Genomic DNA, 12,856 nt, shown 5'->3' with positions numbered 1-12,856 from the left:
TTTTATGCATAGCACAGTTTCCACGTCAGAGAACGTCGATACAGAAGCAAGGTGTTGCTGTGCTGTTTTAGGGGTACATTGCTCATCGGATATCAAGAGTTGCTGAGTGTTGTGGCAGATGTGTGGGCTCTGAGGAGGAGGGAAGAACTGCTCAGGTTAAAAGCTGTGATTAACTGTCGTTCACCAAAGTTCATGATGATGCGTGTGCTTTGCAAACACCAGGCTCAAGCAACTTTGAGCTACAGTGTGAGCAGAGGATGAGGCACTGAGGAGACCAGTCAGAAAGAATAAGACACTGAGCAGAAGTGAGGTGTTGACAGAAACAGCCCTGGTGTGTGGCTTGGCTCCGAGCTCCCTGGTGTGGAGGAACCTTTCAAAGCCTATGTAAGAGAACCCTTTAAAAATTAAGTCCTACAGGAGATCAGTTTCTTATACCCTAGAGCAGATGAGAATTGATCTAAACTCTCAGAAGTTGTCACTTCTGTAGGCTGGGCTGTGTGAGGCGGTGGTGAGGGGTAAGAGCGATGGTGTAGGCAGCAGATGCCAGCATGCTGTTCCTTTCCTCGGCAGTAGATGCCTTCATCGGCCAGCTGAGTCATGCAGAATTGTTTGTGCATCTAAATAGGTGCTGCGGCTGGCAGAAAAGGAGATGCACCGATGAGATGCGTTTGCTCTGTCAGCCACGGGGTAACTTGTTATAGCTGGAGGACATGCCAGTGGAGCTGTCACCTATTGCCTAGGATGAGTGGGAAGTGAGAAGGGTTGCCGTTTTGCAACCATTAGTCAACCTGAACAGCAGCACAGTCCCCAGTCATCATAAAAACAAGTGCTTCCTCAGCCGACATTGCAAAATCACCGAGCCTGGATCTGGAAACGGCAGACTTCTGCCGATGACACCACAGCTTGGCTGGCTATGAGGCTGCTTGCTATCTGCAGATGCTAGCTATTTTGCTTCCAAACTTGATTACACACTGCCAGATGGCGCAGCTAATTCTGCACCAGCTCCACAAACAAAGTCCACAAAGAGGCTTCAGACGGAAACCACATGGAGAGCTCATAGTGCAGGTAATCTTGCCATCTGGCCAGGTACATGGGACTTCCATGAAAAGGTGATAAGTCAGGTGCAGGAGAGATGCTTGCTAGTGCCTCTAATGATGGCAAAGGAATAAAGAGACCAGAAAGTTGATGTGGAGCTTGGAAGCAAAATGAGGGAGGGAAATGCACACAAGAATTGTCTGGCCTTCCTGGAACACTTCTACCATTTTCTGGATTTTTTTGGAACACCAAAAAAATCCAGCTGTAGAGTGAGTAGTCCATTGGAAAGCAAGTTTCCTTCGTCCTGCTGCTTGTAGAACAATTGGCTTAAACTTACCTGATGGATAAAAATGTTATTTTTCAGTGATGAAGCTTTTAAAGTGCTTTCAAAGCATTTGGTAGAAATGTAGGATGACTTCTTGACGCATGTACAAGGTCTGTTCACAGAGGTCTGAATTCTTTTCAAGCTCTGTGTCCCAGTCTGTCCAACATGGCATTAATATTTCCAGGGTATTACCAGAGGCCCATAAACACATCAGAAAACTGACTGCGTTAAAACACCTGAGTTCACCTACTGTTGAATCATGCCCCAATAGCAGTTTGGTGACACAATAAGCTAAATTTTCATTTGAGTGAAGCCCAAACCTGCAAGTGTGTGAGCATCCAGCCTTTTGTGATCATTTCCTTTATCAGCAAACCAGACACCCATGTTGTGTGTCTTAGAATGGGCGTCAAAGCTCTACGTGGTGCAGCAGATGAATCCGCAAGCAGAAACAGCTGCTCTCAAATTTTCTTTTTCCATTATCTCCTAAGCAAGCACATAACTTTCCCCCTGGGGAGGAGAGTCTGTATACTTTGCCAGGCCCCTGGCATGTTCAGATTCCCTAGCTAGCACTTTTAACCCACCAGGCATTAAGCTCTTACAACTAGAAGCCGTGCTCACAGCTGCTGACAAAAGTTTTCTGGCAGTGGAAGCTGAACTGGACTGCTTGAAAGCCTCTTAATTGTAACTTGCAGATTTGGAGCTGCAAAGTGCTACTCCCCGACCTTCCCACCAGTGCAATCCAATGCTATGACTATTAAAAATGGAATTAAAAAGTTGTTTGGATAATTTCATCTAAAGGCTTTTCCAGCTAGGGAAACTCTATTTCCTTTGTTTCTTAACACTTCAAAGGGTCAGGGCTAGAGCCACAGGATTTAGCCCCACCTTCTTAACTTCAGCTGTGATGTCCTGACTGCCAGGTGAAAGAGTGTACTGAGAGCATCTTAATGGGAATTACCTCGTATCTTTGTTTCATTTTTTCTTCTCTGTATAATTAGTAGGTACAGAAAATGGAGCAGAAGAGATGTTTCTGTGCATGTGCAACCACAGAAATGGTGATAGACGCATGCTTGGGTCCTTGTGTTCCAAATCAACATATTTCCATGGTTTTAACCTCAGTTAACAGCGTATTATCAAACAAACTGAAATGCCAGGGGATTTTGCTTCGAAGACAGAACAGAAGGCTTTTGTGTTCGGTTTGTTCTGGGTGGAGTTGAGGAGGGAAACACTCTTTCCCCTTTTTAGCTGAAAAAAAACCCCAATTATTTGCATTGGCCTTGCTCTGAATGCAGCTTGCTTTGCCAGCCAGTTGCTGTTTGGGCATATAGGTAAATTCTGAGCCACCTTGAAAGAAAATGTAGCTTTGGTTTGACACATCTGACTGGCATTAGCTGCTGGAAAGCTGGCCCAACAGTCACAGCCTTCGTGTGTACTCTACGAAGAACGGTGCGGGGTGTCAGCCTGCAAGCTGCCTCGTGCCAGAGGCTGGTTGGTGGGTGTGCGAGGCGCTTGCTGAGGGAGGTGTAGGTTCATGGAAAGGTTTGGATTGAAAGAGACCTTAAAGGTCATCTAGTTCCAACCCCCCTGCCATGGGCATGCCTTGTAGTAGGTGGCATAAGCACACAGCTCAGGGTTTTGTGTGTGGGGGCGGTGTGTGTGCGGGAAATTGTATCTTGCAGACTACTGTATTGGTTTGTACAAGCATGGTGTAAAAGGCCCTTGCTGTCATTTGGAGATACTTAAGCGCCTAGTGTCCTGCCTTGTTGAAAGGTTCCCCTTGTACAAAGAGAGCAAAAAGATCATCTCTGTTCAGGAAGTTTGGTCATGCCATGTTTCCTTGCTTGACAGTTGCTTTTGCCTTGTGGTGACCTTTATTTTGGTGGGAGTCATGCCTACTGGCAGCAAGGTAGCTCTCACTGAGCCCATGCTGAATGCAGCAGCTCAGAAAGAAAATCCACTTAAACACTCGCTCGTTAAATGTATCTTCACAATCTGTAAAACCTGATGATAGTCATGCAGCAAAAAGGAAACTTTTAAACAGGAGGACTAAGCCATGTGAAAATGCTCAGGTGAAATTGCAGCAGCTCTTGGGACCGTGTTGCCTCAGTGCTGGGACCAACGTACACTGGCTCGACCCAGCCTGGAGTGGGAGATGTGACAGGATGGGGTTCTCACCATCACCAGCCATCTCAGATGTGGAGAGCTTATTGCAAAGAGAGTATCTGCAGTCCCCTCAGTGTGTGGTTGGTCTTGGCTTTAATATCATTCCCCTTAGCAGGTGACCTAGGACCCATATATTCCTTCCAGATATCCAGTGCTTCAGTTTTAAAAACAAAGCCTGCAGAAAGCTGCTGACCTCAGAAGTAGGCTAAAATATGAATTTTGTACTACTGCAATGTCCAAATAGTGATTTGTGTTGCTACCTGACGTGGCATGTCATTTCTTCTGTTTAGTTATAAGGGCTTTTTCAGCTGGTTGTTTTTTTTGGGGGGTCATGTATTTTCCTACACGTGTCAATGTTTGCAAGGCCATTTGACATTGATCTTAGTTTAAAAAAAAAACAAAAACCCCAAAACCCAAAACAAAACACCACAAAACCCCCACAACCAACATAAAAAACAACTTCATGGAAATGCAAAAATAACAAAAACTCCATTTGACCGAACGTAGGGAAAGTCATGCTCATCAGGTTTTCCCCTTCTGGTTATGGATGCTCCTCTTGTTAGTGAAGATGCTTCTGTGAGTTACTGCAGTGCTGTCTGGTGCTGCCTGGGAGCAGCGATAGCGAAAGCAGTGGCACAGGGATCCATGGGGCTCCCCTGAGCATCAGGGACTGAAAGACCTAGCAGTGCCTTCCCCCCGCTTCCCATCTCAAGCCCTGCATATGCCGGAGAGGAGATGGAGGTAGAACAGGTTTCCCACGCCATGAATCTGCCCTTCAAAACTGTCAGGGTCCCCTGCCTTGCAGAGGTGAAACCACTTCTGCTGAAACCTGCCTGTGCTGCTGCTTGCTGCAGGAAGGGGGGAGGTCTGGGCAGCCCTTGCTCATCAGGGGCTTATTTTGTGGAGGGGAGGGACTCTCATGCATGAGCGGAGTGTCTGGTAGGGCATCAGGTGATGGGGTGCAAAGGATGAGGAACATCGCTGGTTTTGTTGGCTGGGTGTTGGGGGAGGAGCTGTGGTGCTGCATTTGCAGGGCACCCAGCCAAAGAGGTCGTCGGTCCCACTGGAGGGTTTGGATGTTGCAGCTTTAATTAAAAAGGAAAGTGTTGATATCTTGGTTATTTTTCCATATGCCAGATAGGTACTTGCTCTGTCATTGTTATTGGAGGAACTGGGTCAATTTGAATTATTTCTTGTTACTTTTAAGCAATTTTGGTGTCCTGGTTTATTCGCTAGCATGATGCAGCTGCATTTAGATCACGAACACCTATTGATGATATAATTGTCCATATTACTTTTTGGATGAGATTTAAAAGGAAACAAACCATGGAAACATTTTTCTGTGGAAACATAAGTGGTTGATTTTGAACTTGAGATGAAGTGACAAAATGAACTGAGGTGTGATAGAGTAGGCAAAACTATTGTTTTCATGCTACTGCTTTGTCCTAGAAAGCAGTACTTTAAGGTACACTTTTCTATTTTACTTTTTTCAAGAGGTTGTCTCATCTCCAAAAATTAAATCAAGGCTGTCAGCATGTTTAATTAATTTGCCATCAGAAGCATTATTACGTTTTGTGAAGCACAAGAAACCCTAAAGATATTAAAGATCAACTTTGCTAAAGCAGAGCTGGGTGGAAAAGGCTTTACAAACAGCAGCCTCTAAGCAAAGTAATTCAGGTATTCATCCACCTCCCAGCTGTTACCATGACAAGCCCCTCGTCATTCCTGATGCCACAGCGTGGGAACGTGGTTAAGGACAGAAAGGCAAGGGGCAATGCACAGCAAAGACCTGATTTCTCCTTCTCTGCAATGCTGGGTGAGACCTGCTGCTTCTGGTGCTAGAGGGGCAAGGATAATCCCAAGGCCACCTGCCTCTGGTCGCACAACAGAGATGGTACTAAGCCTCTGAGTGGTGGCTGAGCTGGTGAGAGGTGCCTGCAGCCAGAATGGGAAGTGGGGTGGCCACCCCACGATGCACGGCCTTGGGGGCAGCCTCATCTGTCCCGTGCATCAGGGCGTGCATGGTGCTTCCCAAAGACTCGCCGCAGGGCATCTCAAACCCTTTCATTTTTTCTCTTCAATGTACCACGGAGGAAAACCACCCAGAGAAGCCCAGCTGCTGCTGGGGTGGTGTAGGATGGGGACAGGCAGCTGGGTACTCACCTGCAATGCTCTGCAATACTCAAACCAAATGCTTTTGGTTCATGTGAAATACCCCAGTCTAAGGTGCTCAAATTGAGTAGTTTCCGGTGGTCCTCGCTGTCTAGAGCATTCCCGTGATGCTCGCAGGTAGCGAATCTCTGGCGGTTAAAACTCACAAATAGACAAGAATCCCACTTACTTTTTAAACAAGCATTTGGGTTAAAAGGTGATGCTGTGCGGAGCTTTTTGACATGAGTGTAGCTTTGTCATAACACCGGGAAAAACATCCCCTTGGTGAGATCCGCTGGAAACTATTTGGATGGTAAATGTGTTGTATTAATATAGTTTGAGTAATGGATGGCGTTTGGAAACGAAACTTTCCAAACAGAAGGAATAACGTACTATATCTGGTGCAAGAGTTGAATGACAGGAATTCACATTTTCCATTTCCTAGTGTGGAACAAACAAAGTAGGCTTAAAATTAGTAAATCTGTTAGTCATTGCATTATGAACAGCATGGTCTAGTAATGCCACTGCTTGGGGAAAATGTTTGTTATAACTATATACAGTTTTTAAAATGAAACGGACCTGCTGTTTGGCACATGTATCTCACCTTAGTAAGATGGAGCATTTGGCATCTTGCACTTGAGCATCTTTGTGACAGAGGATTTGGGCTTGGACGACCAACAGGAGTCAACAACAAGGAATCCCTGGGTTTTGCTGCATTGGGGTGTGTCTGCAAAAGACATTGCAGGCTGAGCCCAGGATGGCACATTGCTGCCTGGGATGGCTGGCCAGGAAGCTAACAGGGCTCAAACGTATTGATGAAGATGGTGCTTCTGCAATAACGACTTTTTCAAAACTCACAGATTTTCTAACAGTTTAGGTTTTCAATGAAAGAACTGCTCTCATAGTAAGTTTGGGTCTTCCCAAATGTTTTTGTCTGGGTCTGAAACTCTATTTTTAGCTATCAGCTTTTCATTTATTGGCAACCCGTTTTCTGAGGACATTTGCTTTCCAATAATGAGAAGGCATAGGTTCAGCCAGGAATTTTTAAAAGCAGGAAAATAGCGTAGTTTTTTCAAGTATCTCAGTAATGAAATCCACCCCTTCTACAAACACTGCAATTAAGGTCACCTCACCATTTGCTTGAGGTGGTGTTATCACTGAGCTGCGACTGAGTGTGCCTTACTGCACGCAACAAGCAAAGCACAGGCAATAGAGGTTGCTTTTTCAGCCTAAACAGGACCAGTGTGGGCTTCAGTCTTGCTCGTTGACCGAGAAAGAATGGAAATTATAAGTTTAGTAATAGTCCCTTATTTAAAGCAAGAAGAATGCATGGCAGCCTGGTTTAAGGAGGGGCGGTTTCACTCTGTGTCTAGCTTATTGTTTTGAGTGGGAGGGAATTTGAAAACCTGGGAAGGCTTGTTTGCCTAGGAGGAAAAGAAAGGCCTAAAGTAATGAAAATATGCAGTCTGTGGAGAAAATGTCTCTGTGTGCATACTTAAGACATGTTTGTATAAATATACATATAAAAAAAAAAAAAAAAAGGCAAAGAGGAGGAGTACAGAGTGAGGGGCCTGAGCAAGTGGTGGCCCCGGTGAGCCGGGCTGGTGAGCTCGGTGGGAAGCCCACCAGGGGTGGCACCCAGCCCACTGATCCACAGCATCCATGCGTGGCCGGCGGGTGATGTGGAGGTGCAACGTTTCTGTTCCCTGTACACATGTTTTTGACTTAGGTTTACTTTTCATACAGGGGGAAATTTTATAGATGGTGAAAGCAGGACAAAGCTTTTATTGTCCAACAGTTCCCCTTTTCAGAGATGGTAGCACAAGAAAATTCTTGCTTTCTTGCTGGTCTAGGAGCTGATGATGTAGAATAAAACTTTTCATGGTTCTGAGAAAGCCGCCAGGTTATGTGGGTGTGCCTTTCACGATCACAACTGTCAGACAGTCTTCTGAACTTCAGAGAGTTGGTTCTTTCTCCCGAGCTTTCTGCTGAACTTGCACAACTGATAAATCTCTGTCTCCCTTTCTTTCTTTCATGTCTACACACACAAAAAAATAGGACAGCCCTGAGGGGCTGGGTTTTCAGGGTGGCAGTATAGATACTGTGAATCATCAAGGCATTTATTTCAGTGGACTAGTACGAAACTTTTGGGCTATGCTTCAGCATTACTCTCCCCATCACTGCCTTTGACTACTAGCCATGTGAGTTGTTAACTGATATATTCTCCAGCTCTGTCTTTTTCAGTAGCCTTGGGCTCATGTCTCCAAATGACTGACAATAAAAGTTTGACTGGAGTGCTGGCAGCCTATCTACCACAATTAATCTCTTCCAGCATGCGTTTGAGGTTCGCTTTTAGCAATGTCATTAGGTGGAGCTACAGCCTCTGGCGCTTCTGGGAGGTTCTGTCTCTGTCATTCATTAAATGCACTGAAGACAGATGATAACTTCAAAATTAATTAATTATTATCATCATTGCCTCTAATTACATCACACCTAAACTCTCTGAGAGGTTTTCTAGGTAATCAAGAGATGAGGTCTCTGCCACAAGGAAGTTGCAGTTAACACACGATGCTGATGGAGATAAGGAAGAGAAGGACTTGCCTTGAAGAACGGAGCAGTCCAGCAGCAGCCCCTCTGTGTTAAGCTTTATTTTGCTGCTCTCCTCCTCACCTCAGTGTTGCAGGCCCTGCTCTGAGGTAAGGATTTAAGTGCTGATTAATTGAGTTTGCATAGCCTCAGCCCACAGCAAGGCTAGTTAAGCCTCATGTGTGCAGGCAGGCTGCTTCCCCCCAGGCCAGCATGTTCAGCTCCTAACCCCCCCACATTGCTGTCTGCAACTGAGCAGTCTGCCGGGAACTTGGGGCATTAACTGCAGGTAGGTGTTAAGTAAAGATCTGATTTTATTTGAAAGGAAGGAAGAATTAATTAGTGATTTTTGGTAAACTGGGATTTCTTGTCCGCTAGTTGAGCAGGCACTGGCTGCTCAAGCCTCTGCAGCATGTGTTTCTCCTCCAGACCAGAGGACAAGCTGGGTAGCAGCCATGTTAGTATAGCTGATGGTGCTCAGGTGCTGTAGGGATGGACATGGTGTGAGATGCTGTACGGGATGGATCTGAGCTCAGAAACAGCTGCAATAGGAGTAGAAAAGTCTGTGGTCATGGTCTTCTCATTTTCAGTGCATTTACAGTCCAGAGGTACTGCGTGATACTGAACGAGCGGGCTCAGCACCACGGCAAAGCAGGAATTTCCAACCAGAATCATACTAATTCAATGCTACCTCTGTTTTGTTTTCTATGCATATTTTTGGTTAAGAAAAATGCCTCGGGTTTTTTTTTTAATGTGTTCTTACTTCATGTAGGTCACTATTGTCTCTAATTTCAGCGAGACATAAAGATTTGTCTAACAACATGTGGTGTGGTACAAGGAGCACCTGCTGTGGCTGCTGGCAGCTGAGAGGCTGTGCCAAAGGCTGCCTAGATTGACGCTAGCTTCTCACAGGTTCTGCCTGAACGGGTGCTCTGGCCACCTAAGATATTGGGTTAAATGGAATCGACAAGTTATGGCTGTTTGCATGTCGGAGCCGGTCAAGGTTTCCTGGAAGAAATGCAACACGGCTTGTACCTTTGCTTCAAGGCATTTCAGGTGGTGAGCGCAGTGTCTGATATTAGTGTCCTCTGAGTCAGCCCACACCCTTTCGCTTTTTCTTCTGTGAAATGTGTGTGAAAGCCAAAACGAACGTGACAGAAAATGCTGGCTCCAGGTGGAGTAAAACCACTCTTAGGCTGACTTTTCTGTACTTTCTGTTCCTAAGCTGCAGGATTTAACTTCCTTCTGCTTGGTTGTGATCAGAGAAGAATGTTCATCTGTGTGTACTAACCTCACGTACTAACCAAGGGTTATAACCTTCAGTTTATAAGGCTACAAAGAAGTTGTTACACAGCCTGAGCAGTGGTCCTGTGGCCCACTTCACAGGACTTTATTCACACTTCACTCAGGGCCCTGTGGGATGACTTCTTTTGAAGAAAATACGGGTGATGTGGCTCACTCTTACTTTGGATGCCTGGTTTAGTTTACAAATACAGAAAGCTTTTCCTGCTTAACCCCCAGAAGGATTGAGCAGCAGGCAGTTTTGTTGCTCACCTCTTCCACATCGCAGGAATGAGGAACCCAGAGCTGTGGTGTGAGAGGTACCAACAGGCTGTGGGGTGCCAGGGTGGCCGGAGGGTCAGGCTGTGCCCAGCACTCACTCGAGGCAGAGGAGGGCAGGACAGATGCTGAAGAGCAGGTGCTACACCTTTTTGTTGTGCAGAGCCTTGTTGGGATGTTGGCAGCCAAGTTTTGTGCTGGCTGAGCTGTCGGGGTGGGGTGATGAAGAGACCTGCTCCACTGCCTTGTCCTTGCCAGGCTGATCATCTGGTTCCTCTGCTGCTGCTCGGAAAGGTATTTTGGGAACGACTGCAAAAGCTCTGGCTGCACCCTCGAGGTGATACACAAGGTCTGACTTTCCTTTCACTGAACTGGGAGAAAATTTACTCATGCAAATGTGGTGAAACCCATGCAAAATTGGGGTAAGGAGAGGATGAGATGCTCAGGACAGTGCAAATCCATGCCAGTGTGTCAGTGAAGGCTGCAGGGGCATAGCTACACATCCAGAGAAAGTGCATCCCAGGGGTCGTCCTGGCCCTCTTGCTCTGTCATGGGTCAGTGGACCAGAAACACAGAGGATCTCAAAAGTTTCTGAAGGGTGGCAATTTGCTCGTACTGCTTGCGCCTGGTGTTTGCTCAAGGGGAAAAACAGCACACCAGGAAGATACGTGAGGCTGCTTCTGGAGTAAAGCTTATCTGTGCCTCACACTGTTAAACATGCAGCTTCCTTAGAAGAAGAAAAGAGGAAAAAAAATCAGGAATAGTGCTACCTCTGAAAGACTTCCTTGACAACACAGGCGAAGTTGGACCTCATGTGATGTGCAGGTGCAGGAGCGGGCTGCAAACTAGGACCATGCGCGACAATCAGTTAGCTGAGGGGGATGAGCTCGAGCTTGTCTAGACAACAATTAACATGATGAGGCATGTTTACAGAGCACAGAGGAGTGGGAGACGGATGGCGCCAAGGAAAGGTAACACCTTGTTGTTAATTGCTGGCAGTTAACCACCAATCAGGGATTGCCTAGTATGCAAGGCTTAGCTTCAAGAACCAATCTGTTTAAAACGCGCAGCTTCTGAAAGTCCGTAAAACCTCTGCTTCTGTACAATAAATTGACATTTGCTTGCATCAAGCTGCGTCCCGTCTCTTCATTCGCCGCAAATTGGTGACCCCGACGTGATGCGTTTAAGGATCTAACGTGAAGGGCTCTCGAATCGCCTATCTGAGCGACATGCAGCGAATCCCACAGAACTTTGAATGATCTGCTGAAAGGAAGCAGGAGCCGGCCAGAAATCCCTCCGGAGTTGAGAGGTGAGCTGTGGGAAATCCGTAATGGGGAATCAGGGTTCGTCCCCAGAAAGAGACGTATATGGACTCATGAAGGGTCTTCTAGTCAGATCAGGGAGTCCGTGCCTCAGTTTCCTCAAATGGTGACCCCTATGGTGGTGTTCCGAAGCCTTGGAAGAATAAGGACGGAACTGGTCGATAAAAAAGACAGCTCGTGGAAGAGGGCTGCGTTCCGGAGGAGACGGCTTGGCTGAACGATCGTCTGGCTGTCTGGACCAGGCGGACAACCTAAACCCCGAGGATAACACCTGTATTCATCGAGACAGGTGAGCAGCCAAGAAACTTTAGAGACTTTGAAAGAATGAAAGTGTGTACATACAGCAGCCAATTGTATGATGCTGCCGCGGAGGGGAGCTCCGTGTCGGGAATGCATTTAGCATCTTGGTGGCAAATTCTGACTACTCTTTGCCAAGTGTGGATTAATTCTACTAACGGTGCTAAACCAGAGGAAGCTGTAGATTCCACCGACAGCACGACTCTTCTCAAGACACCGTCAGCGATGGAGATTCTGTCCACACCTCCTCTGCCCCCAAAGCTTCTGTCACTGATTGCAGCGACCCTCACAACACAGGAGCAAGCACGGGAACAGGACAACTTGGACAGTGATTCCATTGACACTGATAAACCTTTTGATCCAGGTCCTATAGATCTGGAAAAGGAGCTAGACCTTTCCCCCACCCCCTTGTCTCTCCTGATGCATTGATTGTATTTTTGGGGAGGGTGAAAGGGAGTCTGAGGGATTGGTGGCAGGAATGCAAGTGGGAAACACTTCAGTGATGGGTTTTGGGAGTCGCTATGGCATGTTCAGTATTTTGTCAGACAAATCAACCTGCAGAGTGGCAGCCTGTGCAAGACGAGGCTGTTAAAGAGTTAAGCAAAGCAGTGCGGGAAGGGAGGATTCATAATACATTTGCTATGTCCCTTCTTGAAGTGATGGCAGAGCCTTATACGCTCACACTGCATGATTGGAAGTTATTGCTTTGTATGGTACTAACTGATACAGTATATGATGTGGTTATTTGATTTTTGTGAGCTATGTGTAGTGGCCTTGATTGAAAACCTTAATCGGGGAATTGCTGTTAACTATGAGCAGTTGGCTGGAGAAAATTAGTTGTGCCGATTCTGTGACTCAGGCAAGGTATCCCAGGGACAACTGTTTGCAAATGAATGAGATGGCTATTAAGGCAGTCCGGATGCGGGAGTCTTGCCACAGTCTTGCAGGGTCCTAGAGAGTCACTAACTTTAATACTAACTTGATTGATTGGCTTCAGAATATTTTGCAACAAGTCGAACATCAGGAAGCTCAAGGGATGCTTTTAAAACAACTAGCTGTGATAATGCCAATGAAAATTGTAAATGGGCAACTTTCACAATCGCAACCCCAACATGTGTCAAATGATTGTAACGCAGAACTCACAGCAGACTGTAATTCTCAGGCTGAGTTCTGGAATGCAGCATAACAGATTTTTGCTTCTCTAATCTCTTCTGTAAGAATAGTACACGCTTTTAACTTGCTTAGTAAATTAGGCTGCTGGCTTGCTAAACAAAGTAATACTACAAATAATATTCTTTTTTCTGGCTTATTAACAGATGTTGATTCTGTCCATCATATGTTGCTACAGAACTGAGTTGCTATTGATTTTTATTATTAGCACAGGGACACAAGTGTGAAGACTTTGATAGGATGTGTTACG

The 12,856-nt window shown here is 46.1% G+C and overlaps 1 protein-coding gene across 5 annotated transcripts in view; it reads left to right on the top strand.

The window, feature by feature from the left end:
• Nucleotides 1-225: 225 nt before the first annotated feature.
• Nucleotides 226-12,856, top strand: part of KCNE1 (potassium voltage-gated channel subfamily E regulatory subunit 1) — a 33,849-nt gene continuing 21,218 nt past the window's right edge. For 3 of the 5 annotated variants that reach the window (XR_013925923.1, XM_080374762.1, XM_080374761.1), the window contains exon 1: nucleotides 226-10,642. The gene's annotated coding sequence lies outside the window, so the exon portion shown is untranslated. The remainder of the gene's footprint in view (nucleotides 10,643-12,856) is intronic. The other 2 variants (XM_080374764.1, XM_080374763.1) reach the window with 2 other exon arrangements.

The sequence above is a fragment of the Falco punctatus genome (genome assembly GCF_963210335.1).
Source record: "Falco punctatus genome assembly, chromosome: 2".
Lineage (NCBI taxonomy): Eukaryota > Metazoa > Chordata > Aves > Falconiformes > Falconidae > Falco > Falco punctatus.
The sequence above is the reverse complement of the archived record's forward strand: the minus strand, read 5'-3'. Positions and strand labels throughout refer to the sequence as shown.